The 15,619-nt window shown below is 39.1% G+C and overlaps 1 long non-coding RNA gene and 1 pseudogene across 2 annotated transcripts in view; both read left to right on the top strand.

Annotated features, from left to right (window-relative positions):
• The window catches only part of LOC123330063, a 105,071-nt gene that overhangs the window by 35,439 nt on the left and 54,013 nt on the right, over positions 1–15,619 (top strand). The window lies entirely within an intron of this gene.
• On the top strand, positions 4,312–5,238 carry LOC123465040 (annotated as a pseudogene).

Genomic DNA, 15,619 nt, shown 5'->3' with positions numbered 1-15,619 from the left:
TGATATTTCTTTTTGTCCTACTGTGGAATTTCAGTTGACTTTTTCTTTGTTAAGAAAAGAGATGTTTTATTCACCATATTATGAAAATTTTCCAGAACTTGACTTTAGTATATCTAGTCAGTACAATTTATTTTATTGTACATTTAAAAAACAAAATTATCTATCAGTTACATTCTTGTTCTAATTTAGAAACATTACTTTAAGGATTATTTCAAAGCTGTCATCCTCAGATTTTGTTTCATTGTATTCCAGATCAGGTGCTCTATCTTTGTAATACATGTGTTCTGCTTTCCAGTTTTCTCGCTTTATGAAAAGCATCCTATAGAACTTAATTACCCAAGCCTTATGTCTAAAGATATCTTCATTGGGACATATTTGATTGTTAATTTTGACTAAGTTTATTGACCTGTAAGTTCAAAATAACTTTCTCTTAAATTATTAGTTCATTTTTTTTTCTGTTTGATTTGTCTGGTATCAGGTCTGATGCCATTCCAATTATTATTTCTTTTCTATATATATGTATATGTATATATATTTCCATCTTTGAGGATGTGATGATTTTTTTAGTTATGTATATTTGGAAATTCAGATTTCAGTATGTAGAAAATATTGATATTGTTTAATTCATCATGATAGATACCAGGCTGTCTTGTTTTCCTACATATTCAAATCTTTCTGTGACTTGGAAAATATTTTTTCATTGTTTGCTTGATGATTTTGTCTCAGTTCAATTCAGTTGCTCAGTCGTGTCCAACTCTTTGAGACCCCATGGAAATGCAGCACGCTAGTATTCCCTGTCCATCACCAACTCCCAGAGCCTATCCAATCTCATGTCCATAGCATTGGGGATGCCATCCAACCATCTCATCTCGTGTCGTCCGATTCTCCTCCCGCCTTCAGTCTTTCCCAGCATCAGGGTCTTTTCCAAAGAGTAGGTTCTTGGCATCAGAGGGCCAAAGTACTGGAGTTTCAGCTTCAGCATCAATCCCTCTAATGAATTATCAGGGCTGATTTACTTTAGGATTGACTGGTTGGATCTCCTTGTAGTCCAAGGGACTCTCAAGAGTCTTCTCCAACACCACAGTTCAAACGCATCAATTCTTCTGTGCTCAGCTTTCTTTATAGTCCAACTCTCACATCCATACGTGACTACTGGAAAAACCATACCTTTGACTAGAGGACCTTTGTTGGTAAAGTAATGTCTCTGCTTTTTAATATGCTGTCTATGTTGGGCATAGGTTTGCTTCCAAGGAGCAGTCACCATCTGCAGTGATTTTGGAGCCCCCAAAAATAAAGTCCCTCACTGTTTCCGTGGTTTCCCTATCTATTTGCCATAAAGTGATGGGACTGGATGCCATGATCTTAGTTTTCTGAATGTTGAGGTTTAAGCCAAATTTTTCACTCTCCTCTTTCACTTTCATCAAGAAGCTGTTTATTCCTCTTCACTTTCTGCAATAAGGGTGGTGTCATCTGTGTATCTGAGGGTATTGATATTTCTCCTGGCAGTCTTGACTCCAGCTTGTGCTTCATTCAGCCTGGCATTTCACATGATGTTCTCTGCATATAATTTAAGTAAGCAGCATGACAGTATACAGCCTTGTTGTACTTCTTTCCCTTTTTGGAAATAGTTTGTTGTTCCATGTCCAGTTCTAACTGTTGCTTCCTGACCTGCATACAGATTTCTCACGTGGCAGGTCAAGTGGTCTGGTATTCCCATCTCTTTCAGAATTATCCACAGTTTGTTGTGATCCACACAGTCAAAGGCTTTGGCATAGTCAATAAGGCAGAAGTAGATGTTTTCTGAAACTCTATTGCTTTTGTAATGATCCAACAGATGTTGCCAATTTGATCTCTGGTTCCTCTGTCCTTTATAAATCACACTTGAACATCTGGAAGTTCATGGTTCACATACTGTTGAAGCCTGGCTTAGAGAATTTTGAGCATTACTTTGCTAGCGTGTGAGATGAGTGCAATTGTGTGGTAATCTGAACATTCTTTGGCGTTGCCCTTCTTTGGGATTGGACCTTTGGGATTGGACCACAGGACCTTTTCCAGTCCTGTGGCCATTGCTGAGTTTTTCAAATTTGCTGGCATATTGAATACAGCACTTTCACAGCATCATCTTTTAGAATTTGAACTAGCTCAACTGGAATTCCATCACCTCCACTAGCTTTGTTTGTAGTGATGCTTCCTATGGCCCACTTGACTTCGCGTTCCAGGATGTCTGGCTCTAGGTGAGGGATCACACCATCGTGGGTATCTGGGTCGTGAAGATCTTTTTTGTACAGTTCTTCTGTGTATTCTTGCCACCTCTTCTTAATATCTTCTGCTTCTCTTAGACCCATACTATTTCTGTCCTTTATTGTACTCATTTTGCATGAAATGTTCCCTTGGTATCTCTAATTTTCTTGAAGAGATCTCTAATCCTTCCCATCCTATTTTTTTCCTCTATTTGCATTGATCATTGAGGAAGGCTTTCTTTTGTCTCCTTGCTATTCTTTGAAACTCTGAATTCAAATGGGTATATATACCTTTCCTTTTTTCCTTTGCCTTTAGCTTCTCTTCTTTTCTCAGCTATTTTTAAGGCCTCGTCAGTCATGTCTAACTCTTTGAGACCCCCTTGGAATTCCTTAGGCCAGAATACTAGAATGGATAGCTTATCCCTTCTCCAGGAGATCTTTCTGATCCAGGAATCAAACTGGGGTCTCCCACATTGTAGGCAGATTCTTTACCAACTGAACCATCAGGGAAGCCCTCGATTTTGTCTAGTGTACACTTCCTGACTTCTCTGGGACTTCTTTTAACTATATGTCAGATTTTATAGCTTTATTCTCTATTTTATGTATTTGCTGATGTGCCATTTATTTTCCATTTACTCAGCATTCTTGGAGATATATATAATATCTCAGGCTTTCTCTTGCTATTTTATTATTGTTTATTCTTTTTTAAATGTAACATATTTACAAAAATTATAACTTATCATTCAACTGATAAATAAACCTCAAAATGAACTCTTGAAATACCTAATTGAAAATAGAAATTATTTTGTAGTGTACCTGTTAATGTGTGCAAATTTTAGGTTAGATTTTACAGATGATAGCATAATATATTTTAAATGTTATTCAAATTTTAGAAGTAACACATTTTAGAATTTTCATACCAGACTACAAAGAACAATTACATGAGATTTATCAATGAAAAAGTAATCTTGTGGGCAAAAGTGTTTTGGAAATGTAACTCCAGTATATCCCTTTTGTAGATATTCATAGTTGATACTATAACTTAAATATGAAAAATATTTTGGCAAATAATCCATTTGTTGTGGTTAAATATTTTGCAAAAATTATTTGGTTCTGGATTATTTTTCAATACTTGCTAATATTTCTGATCTACTGGATTGAACAATTTGAATAATATTCCCCCAAAGTAAGAGTTGTAAAAAGTGAATACAAATCCAAGTAAAATTGTATTGTAAGAGTATATGTGATATTGTAAAAGATAATAATAAAATAGAAGCATTTGTGAATAAAATGATTTATTTTTAAAAGTGTTTGTTAAGCTTCATCATACTTTCTAGAAGCATTTAGAAAAGTAATTTTATCCTGTGTTTAAAAATATAGAACTTTATTTCCTCTCTTGGCAATAGAAAATATTTAACATATTTCAGAATAAACAGTAAGATATGAAGTTATTTGAAAGAGATATTAAATATTGAGTACTTCGTCTCACTGAAAACTTAATGAAAGAGAGTGCAGGGCAGTAATTCTCAGAAAAACAAGCATAGTTGTGACCTATGAGACAGAGTTCAGGATGAAAGGAAGAATTCTCTATTGAAGAGTTGATTTTGTAAGTTTAATATATATTTATGCTAGCAATCAGCAAGTGTAGTGTGTTGTATTCACTCTTCTTCATGAAGTAGTGCTCCATAATCATTCACTATCAATAGGCAATAATCTGTTTAGAATCAAAGATATGACCAAGTTTAGTCATATGTATTGATTTTTGTATAATGGAAACAAGTTACTCTAATTGCCTCATAAATTCTTTCAGTGAACATGCAACAAAGTAATCAGAGCAATGTGAATTTGCATATTTGAAGTCCGTATTTGCTCTTGAGAAAAAAAAAAATGTAAGCATGTTAAATTGTACAGTTTTACCTAATTTCTCCTGATGAGGTTTTTAATTTTATGCAAGTGTTTGCACTTGTGTATTTTATGAGCTAAATGTAGACTGTTAATTTATAAAGCTAAATTTGGGCCTCCAGACTTCTCTGGGGCCAGCAGCCGCCCAAGCAGGGGCCCGGGGCCGCGGGCTCAGCCGACTACCATGGGCTCTGTGTCAAACCAGCAGTTTGCAGGTGGCTGCGCTAAGGCGCCGGAGGAGGCGCCGGAGGACGCCGCCCGCGCGGCGGAGGAGCCGCAGCTGCTGCACGGTGCCGGCATCTGTGAGTGGTTCAACGTGCGCATGGGGTTCGGCTTCCTGTCCATGACCGCCCGCGCAGGGGTCGCGCTCTAGCCCCCGGTGGATGTCTTTGTGCACCAGAGTAAGCTGCACATGGAGGGCTTCCGGAGCCTGAAGGAAGGGGAGGCCGTGGAGTTCACCTTTAAGAAGTCCGCCAAGGGCCTGGAATCTATCCGAGTCACCGGCCCTGGGGGGGTGTTCTGTATTGGGAGTGAAAGGCGGCCCAAAGGGAAGAATATGCAGAAACGCAGATCAAAGGGAGACAGGTGCTACAACTGTGGAGGTCTAGACCATCATGCCAAGGAATGCAAACTGCCACCGCAGCCCAAGAAGTGCCATTTCTGCCAGAGCATCAACCATATGGTAGCCTCGTGCCCACTGAAGGCCCAGCAAGCTCCCAGCTCCCAGGGAAAGCCAGCCTACTTTCGGGAAGAGAAAGAAGAGATCCATAGCTCTGCCATGCTCCCAGAGGCCCAGAATTGAAGCCACAGTGGGTGGGGGCTATCCTTTTGTGATCAGAAAGCTTTGAGGAGCAGGCATCAATCGGCAGAGTGGAGAAAGTGGGGACAGGGTGGGTAGGGGGCAGCTGGCACTGCCATATATCTGAGGCTGGAGTCCAAGGCATCACCCCCTCTTCCCTCTTGGTGGGAAGAAGGGGTGAGGCAAAGAAACTCCAATTAGCTCTTTCCAAATGCATATGAGGGCTTTGAGGGTTAACCCTCCCTGCATGCTTTATCTGAGTCTCCACCCCCAGAATCTCCAGCTTTTGAAAGTGGCCTGGGTAGGGAAGTTGTTTTACTCTTAAAGAAGAATGTGGAATAATATTTCCCATATCAGAGTGTAAAGATTAAGAAGAGAACAGGTTGATGGAGCCAACCAACAAGCCACTACATTCCATGGGAGGAAACATCTCGGGGGGCGGCAGGGTTTTCCTCGTCTTCTCTCCTCATAACCCCCTCTTGGGACAGAATGCTAAGAACTGTCCCAAGTAATGGGTTATGATGACAGGTAAAGGGGTGATTGAGGGAACAGCTGCAGACTTGCTGCTTCTAAGGTCACTCTCACCCCATTCTGGGCCAACTCAATTTTATTTATTTGCTGCCTTGGGTGACTGTACCTTGGGTCCCACTTTCTCCAGGATGCCAACTGCACTAGTGTGCGAATGACGTATCTTGTGCATTTTAACTTTTTTTTTCTTCGTAATATAAATATTCTGGTTTTGTATTTTTGTGTATTTTAATCTAAGGCCCTCATTCCTGCACTGTGTTCTCAGGTACGTGAGCAATCTCAGGGATAAGTCAGCAGCAGCTCCAGGTCTGCACAGCAGGAATGCTTTTTGTTGCTGTATCATCAGAGAGAACAACTATTTGGAGTGTATAGCCTATTGAACTACCTCATTTTTGCCAATTACAGCTGGCTCTTCTGCCATAGTGTCCTCTTGAAACCCCTCCATCTTCAGCGTTTCATGAGAGACTAGGTTTTAACTGGGTTGCCCCATGACTTGGTCTCCTTCCTACTGAAAGATTGGAAATTGGTCTGAACAGGAAAACGTGGTGCAGAGAGGTTAGGAGAGGCTGGGCCAGGTAAGAAGTGCAGAGAGGGGAAGCCCAGATTAGGCAAAAGTTGTCTGTATGTGTGACAAAGGATTCCTGTTCCAGATCTATAATCCTAGGGCACATTACTCGCTTTATATACCAGATCCATCCTTCATCTGACTGGGCTAGGCTGACCATGCACAACAGGGTGTGTGTGTTTTTATAAAAAATGAAAGTTGGTAAGGAGAGGTTTTTAAGAACAACGCCTCTGTACCCATCTTGAGCTGCCCAGGGATGGATATGTGAAGCAAGGACAAGATCTTTAACGATTCTGGGCTTTTCCTTCTTGGCTTCTGGAGAGACCATCAGCAATGGCTTCTTTGTGGTTCCCAGAGCCAGGGTCCTACTCTGCTGCAGCAGTGATTAGTATCATGGCAGCTACAGAAGAAAGGGCGGTGGGGACGGCGGGTTCGTTTACAAGCTGTGAGATCACTGCAGACCTACCTCACTGTTGTCACGGGGCAAATGCAATAGAACGCATTGGGTGACGTGTGTCTGATCCTGTCTCCCCCAGCTGCTGCCCCCTCTAGTTATTATATCTGTCTGGGCTTTGTAGGGCTTCACATGTAGCTGATTTGGTGATTGCTAGGTGGCCTAGTTTGTGTAAATATAATGTGTTGGTCTTCTCCATGTTCTTTTGGGGTTTTATTGTTTACAAACTTCTTTTTATATTGAGAAAAATAGCCAAAGCATCTTTGACAAAATGTTCTGCACCAGGCAAAGAGATCTGAAACATAAGCTTGGGGGCCCCTCTTGAAGTTGGGGGGGGGTCTTGAACTACACTTTCTTTTGTGTTCCCCTTCCTCTATTTCCTATTTCAAACAAGATGTGTCCTGAAAATTAGATTCCTACCCCCTCTTCTTTCCACCTTTGTGCCCCGCCGAAATAGACCATATACCTATACATTTAATTTGTGGGGTATCTGTGATTAAGTGATTTGTGCAAAAATCCTGAAAAAGCTAAGATTGCTCCATCCCTTGTTCCCAATTTCGAGTCCTGTCCATTCCTTGATGTGATTCATGCTAAACGGACTGATGTATTTGGTTGGATTAAGACCAACTCCAAGGGTAGAGAGGAGCAATGAAGGGGGCCTTCCATGTAGAAGGTGGGGCTGTGAGACCACAAAAGGAAAGATGAATGTATATCCAAGTCACTCAGGAACTTTTATGCAGGTGCAAGAAACTTATGTCAAAGTAGCCACAAGATTGTTTAATAGCAGACGGACGAATGTAACTCCATGTTTACTGCTAGAAACCAAAGCTTTGTATGAAATCTTGAATTTATGGGGAGGGAAGGAGGGAGGGTAGAAAAACATGTACCCATCTGTTCTTTTCCTCATCCCTTCTCATTCCTGAACTGCAGGAGACATAGCCCCTTGGGCTTTGGCGACCCCATCTGGGCAGTGTTTATTTGATGGCTGATTTTGCTGTGCCAGGTACTTCCTTTCCCATTTGCTATCATTTTGTAACACACACGCTGACCCTTTTCCCTTTCCTTTGTTTTCCTTAGGAATATACAATGAATAAAAACTTATTGGTACTGAAAAAAAAAAAGCTAAATTTGATGCAGTTGCTTATTATTATTGTCAAATTTACAGCTGTTTGTTTATAAATCTGTGTATGATATTAGCTCAATAATTCAAATGATTTTTATTCTCTTACATATATTGTGTAAAAACAAAGCAAAATATTTGAAATATTTATTTTTTGTTTTTCATGAAAGTATTTATTGAAAATATTAATTGTCCAGAAGAAAAAAGCATTAAAGGATGTGAATATAACACTTTCGTCCCTGGATTTTTTACCAACTCACTTCCTTAATGTTTAATTTTCTCAAGCCATACTTCTCTCTCTGTGTTAGCTCTGAATTTGCTGAATTTGGTATATGTACAGTTGATGACACTTAATAATTGTGTTTTTCCTGGGCAGCCATTATGAAAAACTTGAAATTGCCTGCATATATATGAAGTTAGCCATAGTATTTTCATTCTTTTTTTCACTTCAGGTAACTTACATGCAATTTTTACTACATAATTTTGGATTTAATTGCTCTTTAAATGTCTTATGGAAAGTGATTGGGCATTCAAACCAATAGTGGGTATACATAAAGTGTTAGTCACTCAGTAGTGTCCAATTCTTTATGACCCCATGGACTGTAGCCCACCAGGCTCCTCTGTCCATGGAATTCTACAATCAAGAATACTGGGGTGGGTTGCCATTTCCTTCTCCAGGGTATACATAAAGTAATGGGGAAAAAAGCAACACTATATAATTTGATATATTAGTAAAGAAAATATCAATACATGCCAATGGATAATAAGTACAATTCCATATTTACTTGCAAAGCAACAATATGGTTTATAGAACTTAAAAAGGACAATATTGAGAAGTAGTTGAAATCATTGTATGTTTTGTTACTGACATACCTCTAAAGAGATTGGACAGAACATGCCAGGCAATCAAATTGAAGGCAAAAAGATAGACAAATTCTCAAAAATCTTTTGAAAGTAAATTTGAAACAACATTAGTCTGGGGTGAGATATCTTGAGAGTTTAGGCGTTCTGTCATTGCTTAATTGGCAATGTGTGTGTGTGTTCATATATGCAAGAGTGATGCATTTTTCAATTGAGGTTGTCTTGCTGCTACTGCTAAGTCGCTTCTGTCGTGTCCGACTTTGTGCAACCCCATGGACTGCAGCCTACCAGGCTCCTCCGTCCATGGGATTTTCCAGGCAAGAGTACTGGAGTGGGTTGCCATTGCCTTCTCCTGAGGTTGTCTTAGATTTGATCAAAAAAATGTGATAGTCCCTTATACATTGCATTTCTAAGAGCCTCCATTTATTGCTTTCATCTTGCAAATATTTGTGGCATGTACATTTTAAAATACAATGATTTAATATCTCTTTTTAATGTCTATTTAACTGTGCTTATCCCTCACATCATGAATTACTTAAAGTGAAATACCATCTCTAGTCATACTTTGTAACAAAAAAATCATTTTAACCATATACATAGGCATAAAAGAAATTAGGTTACATATACTAGAAATTTAATATAATCTAATGTTTTGACTTTATTAGGTTAACATTTGTTAGGTAGAGCCCCAGGAGTCGGATGGTAAGCCATTTTAACATAAAAGTGCAAGGCAAAGGAAATAGAGACCTTTGTTATTCACACCTCCTGTAGGAAGAACACTGGCACAGCACCCACAGTGAAGTAAGGGCAGAATTCAGGCAGAGAGAGAGAGAGAGTTCCAGGACCTGGGGTACATGACTTGATTAGGGCCCAAGTGTGGAGTGCTTTGGCATTTCCAGGCTAGGGCTGGATTGGTTAATTCAAACCAAATAGAATGGTGCTTGGTAAATTGGAGGGATTGGTAATCTGAGGCAGGCAGAAAGGGAAGGTCCTGTGCCTTAGAGGTAGAATGCATATAACAAGGGCAGTGGGGAGTTAGTTTAAGGGATCCTTGGCAAAAGCTTGGCAACACAGAATGGATGCCAAAGTGCGATATTATGAAGTAGTTTAGCTGCCTTCTCATATCTCTCTTCCAATTTATTTGTAGAAATGTAAACTTGGTTTCCCTGGTGGCATAGGTAGTAAAGAATCCACCTGCAATGCAGGAAACCTATGTTCTATTCCTGAGTCAGAAAGATCCTCTGGAGACGGGAATGGCTGGCCCCTCCAGTATTCTTGCCTGGGAAATTCCATGGAGTGTATAGTGCTGCACTCAATATTCCAGCAAATTTGGAAAACTCAGCAGCAGCCACAGAGGAGCCTGATGGGCTACAGTCCATGGATTCAAAAGAGGTGGACATGAGTAAGTGACTGTCATACATATATAAACTTGAGAAAGTGAACATTGAACATCTTTTTCCTCTACACTTAAACTGTAGCAGTCAGTTCAATTTAATAACCAATGAATACGGCCTAGTTTTAAAACTGATATGAAAATTTCATTTTAGTATCTTTTAATCTTTTGAAAATAATTTTTTTCAGTATTAAATGAGCTATTTCAAATCGTAAAAGATGATGTTAAAGTGCTGCACTCAATATGCCAGCAAATTTGGAAATCTCAGCAATGGCCACAGGACTGGAAAAGGTCAGTTTTCATTTCAATCCCAAAGGGCAATGCCAAAGAATGTTCAGCCCACCACATAATTGCACTCATCTCACATGCTAGCAAAGTAATGCTCAAAATTCTCCAAGCCAGGCTTCAACAGTACATGAAGCATGAACTTCCAGATGTTCAAGATGGATTTAGAAAAGGCAGAGGAACCAGAGATCAAATTGCCATCTATTGGATAATTAAAAAAGGAAAAGAGTTCCAGAAAAACATCTACTTCTGCCTTATTGATTACGCCAAAGCCTTTTACTGTGTAGATTATGACAAACTGTGGAAAATTCTTAAAGAGATGGGAATACCAGACCACCTCACCTATCAGCCTTAGAGTTTCAGATGAATTATGGCAGGAAGGGGAAATGTGGACATGGAATGCTCTGAAATGGTTACTGAATGAGAGAAATGTGATTGGAGGACCAAGAGGAAGAATGGAAAGCAGGCAAGGTTCAGATATACTTAAGAGCTAGCCTAAGTAATTAGAATTTTTATTCATTGGAAAATGGAAAGCTACTGAAGGGTTTTAAGCAGAAGATTCATACTGTGTAATTTGCATTTAAAAAATAATTCACATGACACAGTGATTGTAATGGAATGCCAGTCTGAAGTGGGTTTTTCCAATACAAAATAAAAAAAAAAAAACTTTGGTGTCAGTAAAGGGCAGTTGAAAAGAACAGCCATGCCAATGTAAAAAGGATTTAAATTGAAAAGCGAACAAAATGCCCAAAGCTTATTTTTTTAAAAAATTCGAGTTGTTTAAATGAAACATTATCCCTAGTTTTAAATGACAATGAGTATATCTAATGGAAAAATTAGGAACAGCAGTTGGAACACTTCCTTATTTTAATATATGTTTATTTATTCTTATTTATCACAGAAATGTTTACATTTTATTCCCTTCTCTTTTAAAATGACTAAGTCAGGTGGTCATGTTATAAGATCCTAAGGATGCTTCAGAGTTTGTTTCGTGGAGTGATTTATAAAAGGCCCAGAGCTATCTCAGGCATTTGGAAGTATCCTAAAATGTTTGTTAATGGCCTCATAAACTATGCTCATCCTGTTTTGCTGCTGAATACTTGGCAGTTGGATAAAAGACACTCCGTTCATTACTAGATGAGATCACAAAATATTCTGTAAGGTTCTGAGAGTCAATTCCTAGGCAGGTTGATAAGAAGTCCTGGGGTCCCCAAGGAGATAGGGGTCTGGAATTCTCAAGGAGGAGGAAAGGACAAACTTTTTTTTTTTTCCTCTACATTCCTTAGGATTATATAACAATAATGTATCCTGCTTGAGGACAGTTTCTGGAAAAAACATTCTGGCTAATCCTGTTATCTTAAAATGCAAATTATGAGAGTGGGTCTAGTAAGGTCTTTACAACCTCCAGACGTTCTTTTGATTCATTGTAATAGCTAATTAAAAGTATATAACTCCATTGCTAACACTAGTGAAGGGGACACTCTTTCTGTCCCCTTGTGATGTCTATGTCAGAAGCTTTCTCTATCCCTTTTATACTTTAATAAAACTTTATTACACAAAAGCTCTGAGCGATCAAGCCTCGTCTCTGGCCCTGGATTGAATTCTTCTCCTCTGGAGGACAAGAATCCCGGCATCTTTTGTGGTTCAGCAACAAACTTTCAGTTCTACTTACTAATTTCTGATATATATATCTGATATGTGTATATATATATATATATATAATAAGTTTTTCAGTCATCAACAAACTTTAATGTATACAGAAAAGCACTTTAGTCTGGGATTGAGAAGGCATTATTTTCATGTGTCTGTACAAAGTTGCTTCAGTTATGTCAAGCTCTTTGCAACCCCATGGACTATAGCCCACCAGGCTCCTCTGTCCTTGGGATTCTGCAGGCAGAAATACTGGAGTGGGTTGCCATGTCCTTGGCCAGGGCATATTCCCCACCCAGGGATCAAACCCATATCTCTTATGTCTCCTGTGTTTGCAGTGGGGTTCTTTGACAGTAATGCCACCTGGGAAGCCCATTATTTTTATATCTGCAGGTTAAGATAATTGTTAAAGACAGTCAGTGGCTATTTTCAAATACATTTTCAGCATTTGTCTATTTAGTAAGTGAAAATCAATTTTATATAACCATCATCCTCTTATTTTAATAAAATGAACTCTCTATAATTTTGCTCAAACTAAATCTATAGGTATGTATATATGGAAATAATGTTGATACTTTATTTTTGCCCTATTGTTGGTTGTCTGGATAGCTATATCACAGATAGGCAATTAATTAAGCAAAACAAATAAGTTAGTCCATTTTTAATATTTTCAGCTACTAGGCAATATACCGTGGATACAACATTATGCAAAAGTTAGTCCCCCACATCATTGTTGGGTCTGCACCTAATAGTGCAGCAGATTTGGAGAAAACTTTGAAAAACTTTTCAATTAATTAGAAGTACTATCTAAATGATAGATATATTTAGAATCACAGGGAACTCAGAAACATCATAAAAATAGTGATACATTAATTTGAGTTCTAATAAGTGGTTTTTGTTTTCTGTATCTAATTTCTACTTTATGGATTTTGGACATACATAATATAATAGGGAAAAAATGTAGAAGCATTAAAGAATGTTGCAACCAATGTTGCTTTTTGTTGGATAGAAAACAACTATCCAATTACCATAATACATATTTTAAGTTGGTAATATCAAAATATATATTCTAAATTTTCTGAGCATATTTATCCAAGAATCCTATTAGGTTTTTCAAACTATTAGTCTGTCTAGTATACTGGAATTATTTTTTAAAATATTCAGCCTGAGATAAATGAAACTATTAGCTTGAAAATTAGCTTATTCCTAATGCTTCTAATGAAGATAATGGTGGCCTCCTTCAAAAGATCCCATGCATGTACTCAGTGCCCCAACCACGAAGCAGGCCACCACCAACCCACACCTCCACTGGAGACTCTAGGACACTCCTGGGCAAGTCTGGGTTAATCTCTTCTGGGGTCACTGCTGCTTTCTTATGGGTCCTTGTGCACACAAGGTTCTGTCTGTGCCCTCCAAGAGTCTGTTTCCCAGTCCTGTGTAAGTTCTGGCAGCTCTATGGTGGGGTTAATCACGACCTCATCCAAGAAGGCTTATGCCATACCCAAGTCTGCTACACCCAGAGGCCCTGTTCCTGTGGCAGTCCACTGCTGACCCATACCACCACAGGAGATGCTCAAACACAGTTCTGTCTCATTCTCTGTGGAGTCCCTGGGTCCTGGTGCACACAAGGTCTGTTTGAGCCCTATGAGTGTCTCTGGCGGGTATGAGGTTTGATTCTGAATGCAAATTCGCCTCTCCTACCATCTTGCTGGGGTTTCTCTGACTGTGGACATGGAGCATCTCCTTAGCACAGGTAAATAGCAGGAAAGGAACACAGTTCCACCCATCAGCAGAAAATTGGATTAAAGATATACTGAGCATAGCCCCACCCATTAGAACAAGACTCAGTTTTCCTCATTCAATCTCTCCCACCAGAAAGCTTCCATAAGCCTCTTATCCTTCTCCATCATAGGGCAGACAGACTGAAATCCACAATCACAGAAAACAAACCAATCTGATCACATGGACCACAGCCTTGTCTAACTCAATGAAACCATGAGCCATGCCATGTAACACTACCCAAAATGGATGTCTCATGGCGTGGCGTCCTGACAAAATGTGGTTCACTGGAGAAGGGAATGGCAAACCACTTCAGTGTTCATGCCTTGAGAACCCCATGAACAGTATGAAAAGATAGGACACTGAGAGATGAACTCCCCAGGTTGTTACATGCCCAAAATACTATTAGAGATCAGTGGAGAAATAACTCCAGAAAGAATGAAGAGATGGAGTCAAAGCAAAAACAACACCTAGTTGTGGATGTAACTGGTGATAGAAGCGCCGTCCAAAGCTATAGAGAGCAATATTGCATAGGAACCTGGAATGTTAGGTCCAAAAATCAAGTCAAATTGAAAGTGGTCAAATAGGAGATGGCAAGATTGAACATCAATATTTTAGGAATCAGCAAACTAAAATGGATTAGAATGGGTGAATTTAACTCAGATGACCATTATATCTACTACTGTGGGCAAGAATCCCTTAGAAGAAATGGAGTAGCCATCATAGTCAATGAAAGAGTCTGAAATGCAGTACTTGGATGCAGTCTTAAAAAGGACAGAATGATCTCTGTTTGTTTCCAAGGAACCATGCAATATCATAGTAATCCAAGTCTATGCCCCAACCAGTAATGCTGAAGAAGCTGAAGTTGAAAGGTTCTCTCAAGACCTAGAAGACCTTCAGGAACTAACACCCCAAAGCGATGTCCTTTTCCTTATAGGGGAATGGAATGCAAAAGTAGGAAGTCAAGAAACACCTGGAGTAACAGGCAAATTTGGCCTTGGTGTACAGAATGAAGTAGGGAAAAGGCTAACAGAGTTTTGCCAAGAGAATGCCCTGGTCATAGGAAACACCCTCTTCCAACAACACAAGAGACTGTACACATGAACATCACCAGATGGTCAATATGGAAATCAGATTGATTATATTCTTGCAGCCAAAGATGGAGAAGCTCTATACAGTCAGCAAAAACAAGACCAGGAGCTGACTGTGGCTCAGATCATGAACTCCTTATTGGCAAATTCAGACTTAAAGTGAAGAAAATAGGGAAACCACTAAACCATTCAGGTATGACCTAAATCATATCCGTTATGATTATAGAGTGGAAGTGAGAAATAGATTCAAGGGATTAGGTCTGATAGAGTGCCTGATGAACTATGGATGGAGGTTTGTGACATTGTACAGGAGACAGGGATCAAGACCATCCCCATGGAAAAGAAATGCAAAAAAGCAAAATGGCTGTCTGAGGAGGCCTTACAAATAGCTGTGGAAAGAAGAGAAGTAAAAAACAAAGGAGAAAAGGATAGATATACCCATTTGAATGTAGAGTTCCAAAGAATAGCAAAGAAAGATAAGTAAGCCCTCCTCAATGATCAGTACAAAGAAATAGAGGAAAACAAGAGAATGGGAAATAATAGAGAAATACTAGCTCTTCAAGAAAATTAGAGATACCAATAGAATTTTTCACACAAAGATGGGCTTAATAAAGGACAGAAATGCTATGGACCTAACAGAAGCAGAAGTTATTAAGAAGAAGTGGCAAGAATATACAAAAGAACTGTACAAAAAAGATCTTCACTACCCAGATGATCATGATGGTGTGATCACTCACCTAGAGCCAGACATACTGGAATGAGAAGTCAAGTGGACCTTAGGAAGCATCACTACAAACAAAGTTAGTAGAGGTGATGGGATTCATTTGAGCTATGTCAAATCCTAAAAGATGATACTGTGAAAATGCTGCACTCAATATGCCAGCAAATTTGGAAAACTCAGCAGTGGCACAGGACTGGAAAAGGTCAGGCTTCCTGGATCATCGAAAAAGGA

This window comes from Bubalus bubalis, chromosome 17 (assembly GCF_019923935.1).
Source record: "Bubalus bubalis isolate 160015118507 breed Murrah chromosome 17, NDDB_SH_1, whole genome shotgun sequence".
NCBI lineage: Eukaryota > Metazoa > Chordata > Mammalia > Artiodactyla > Bovidae > Bubalus > Bubalus bubalis.
This window is presented reverse-complemented; position numbering and strand designations above follow the sequence as displayed.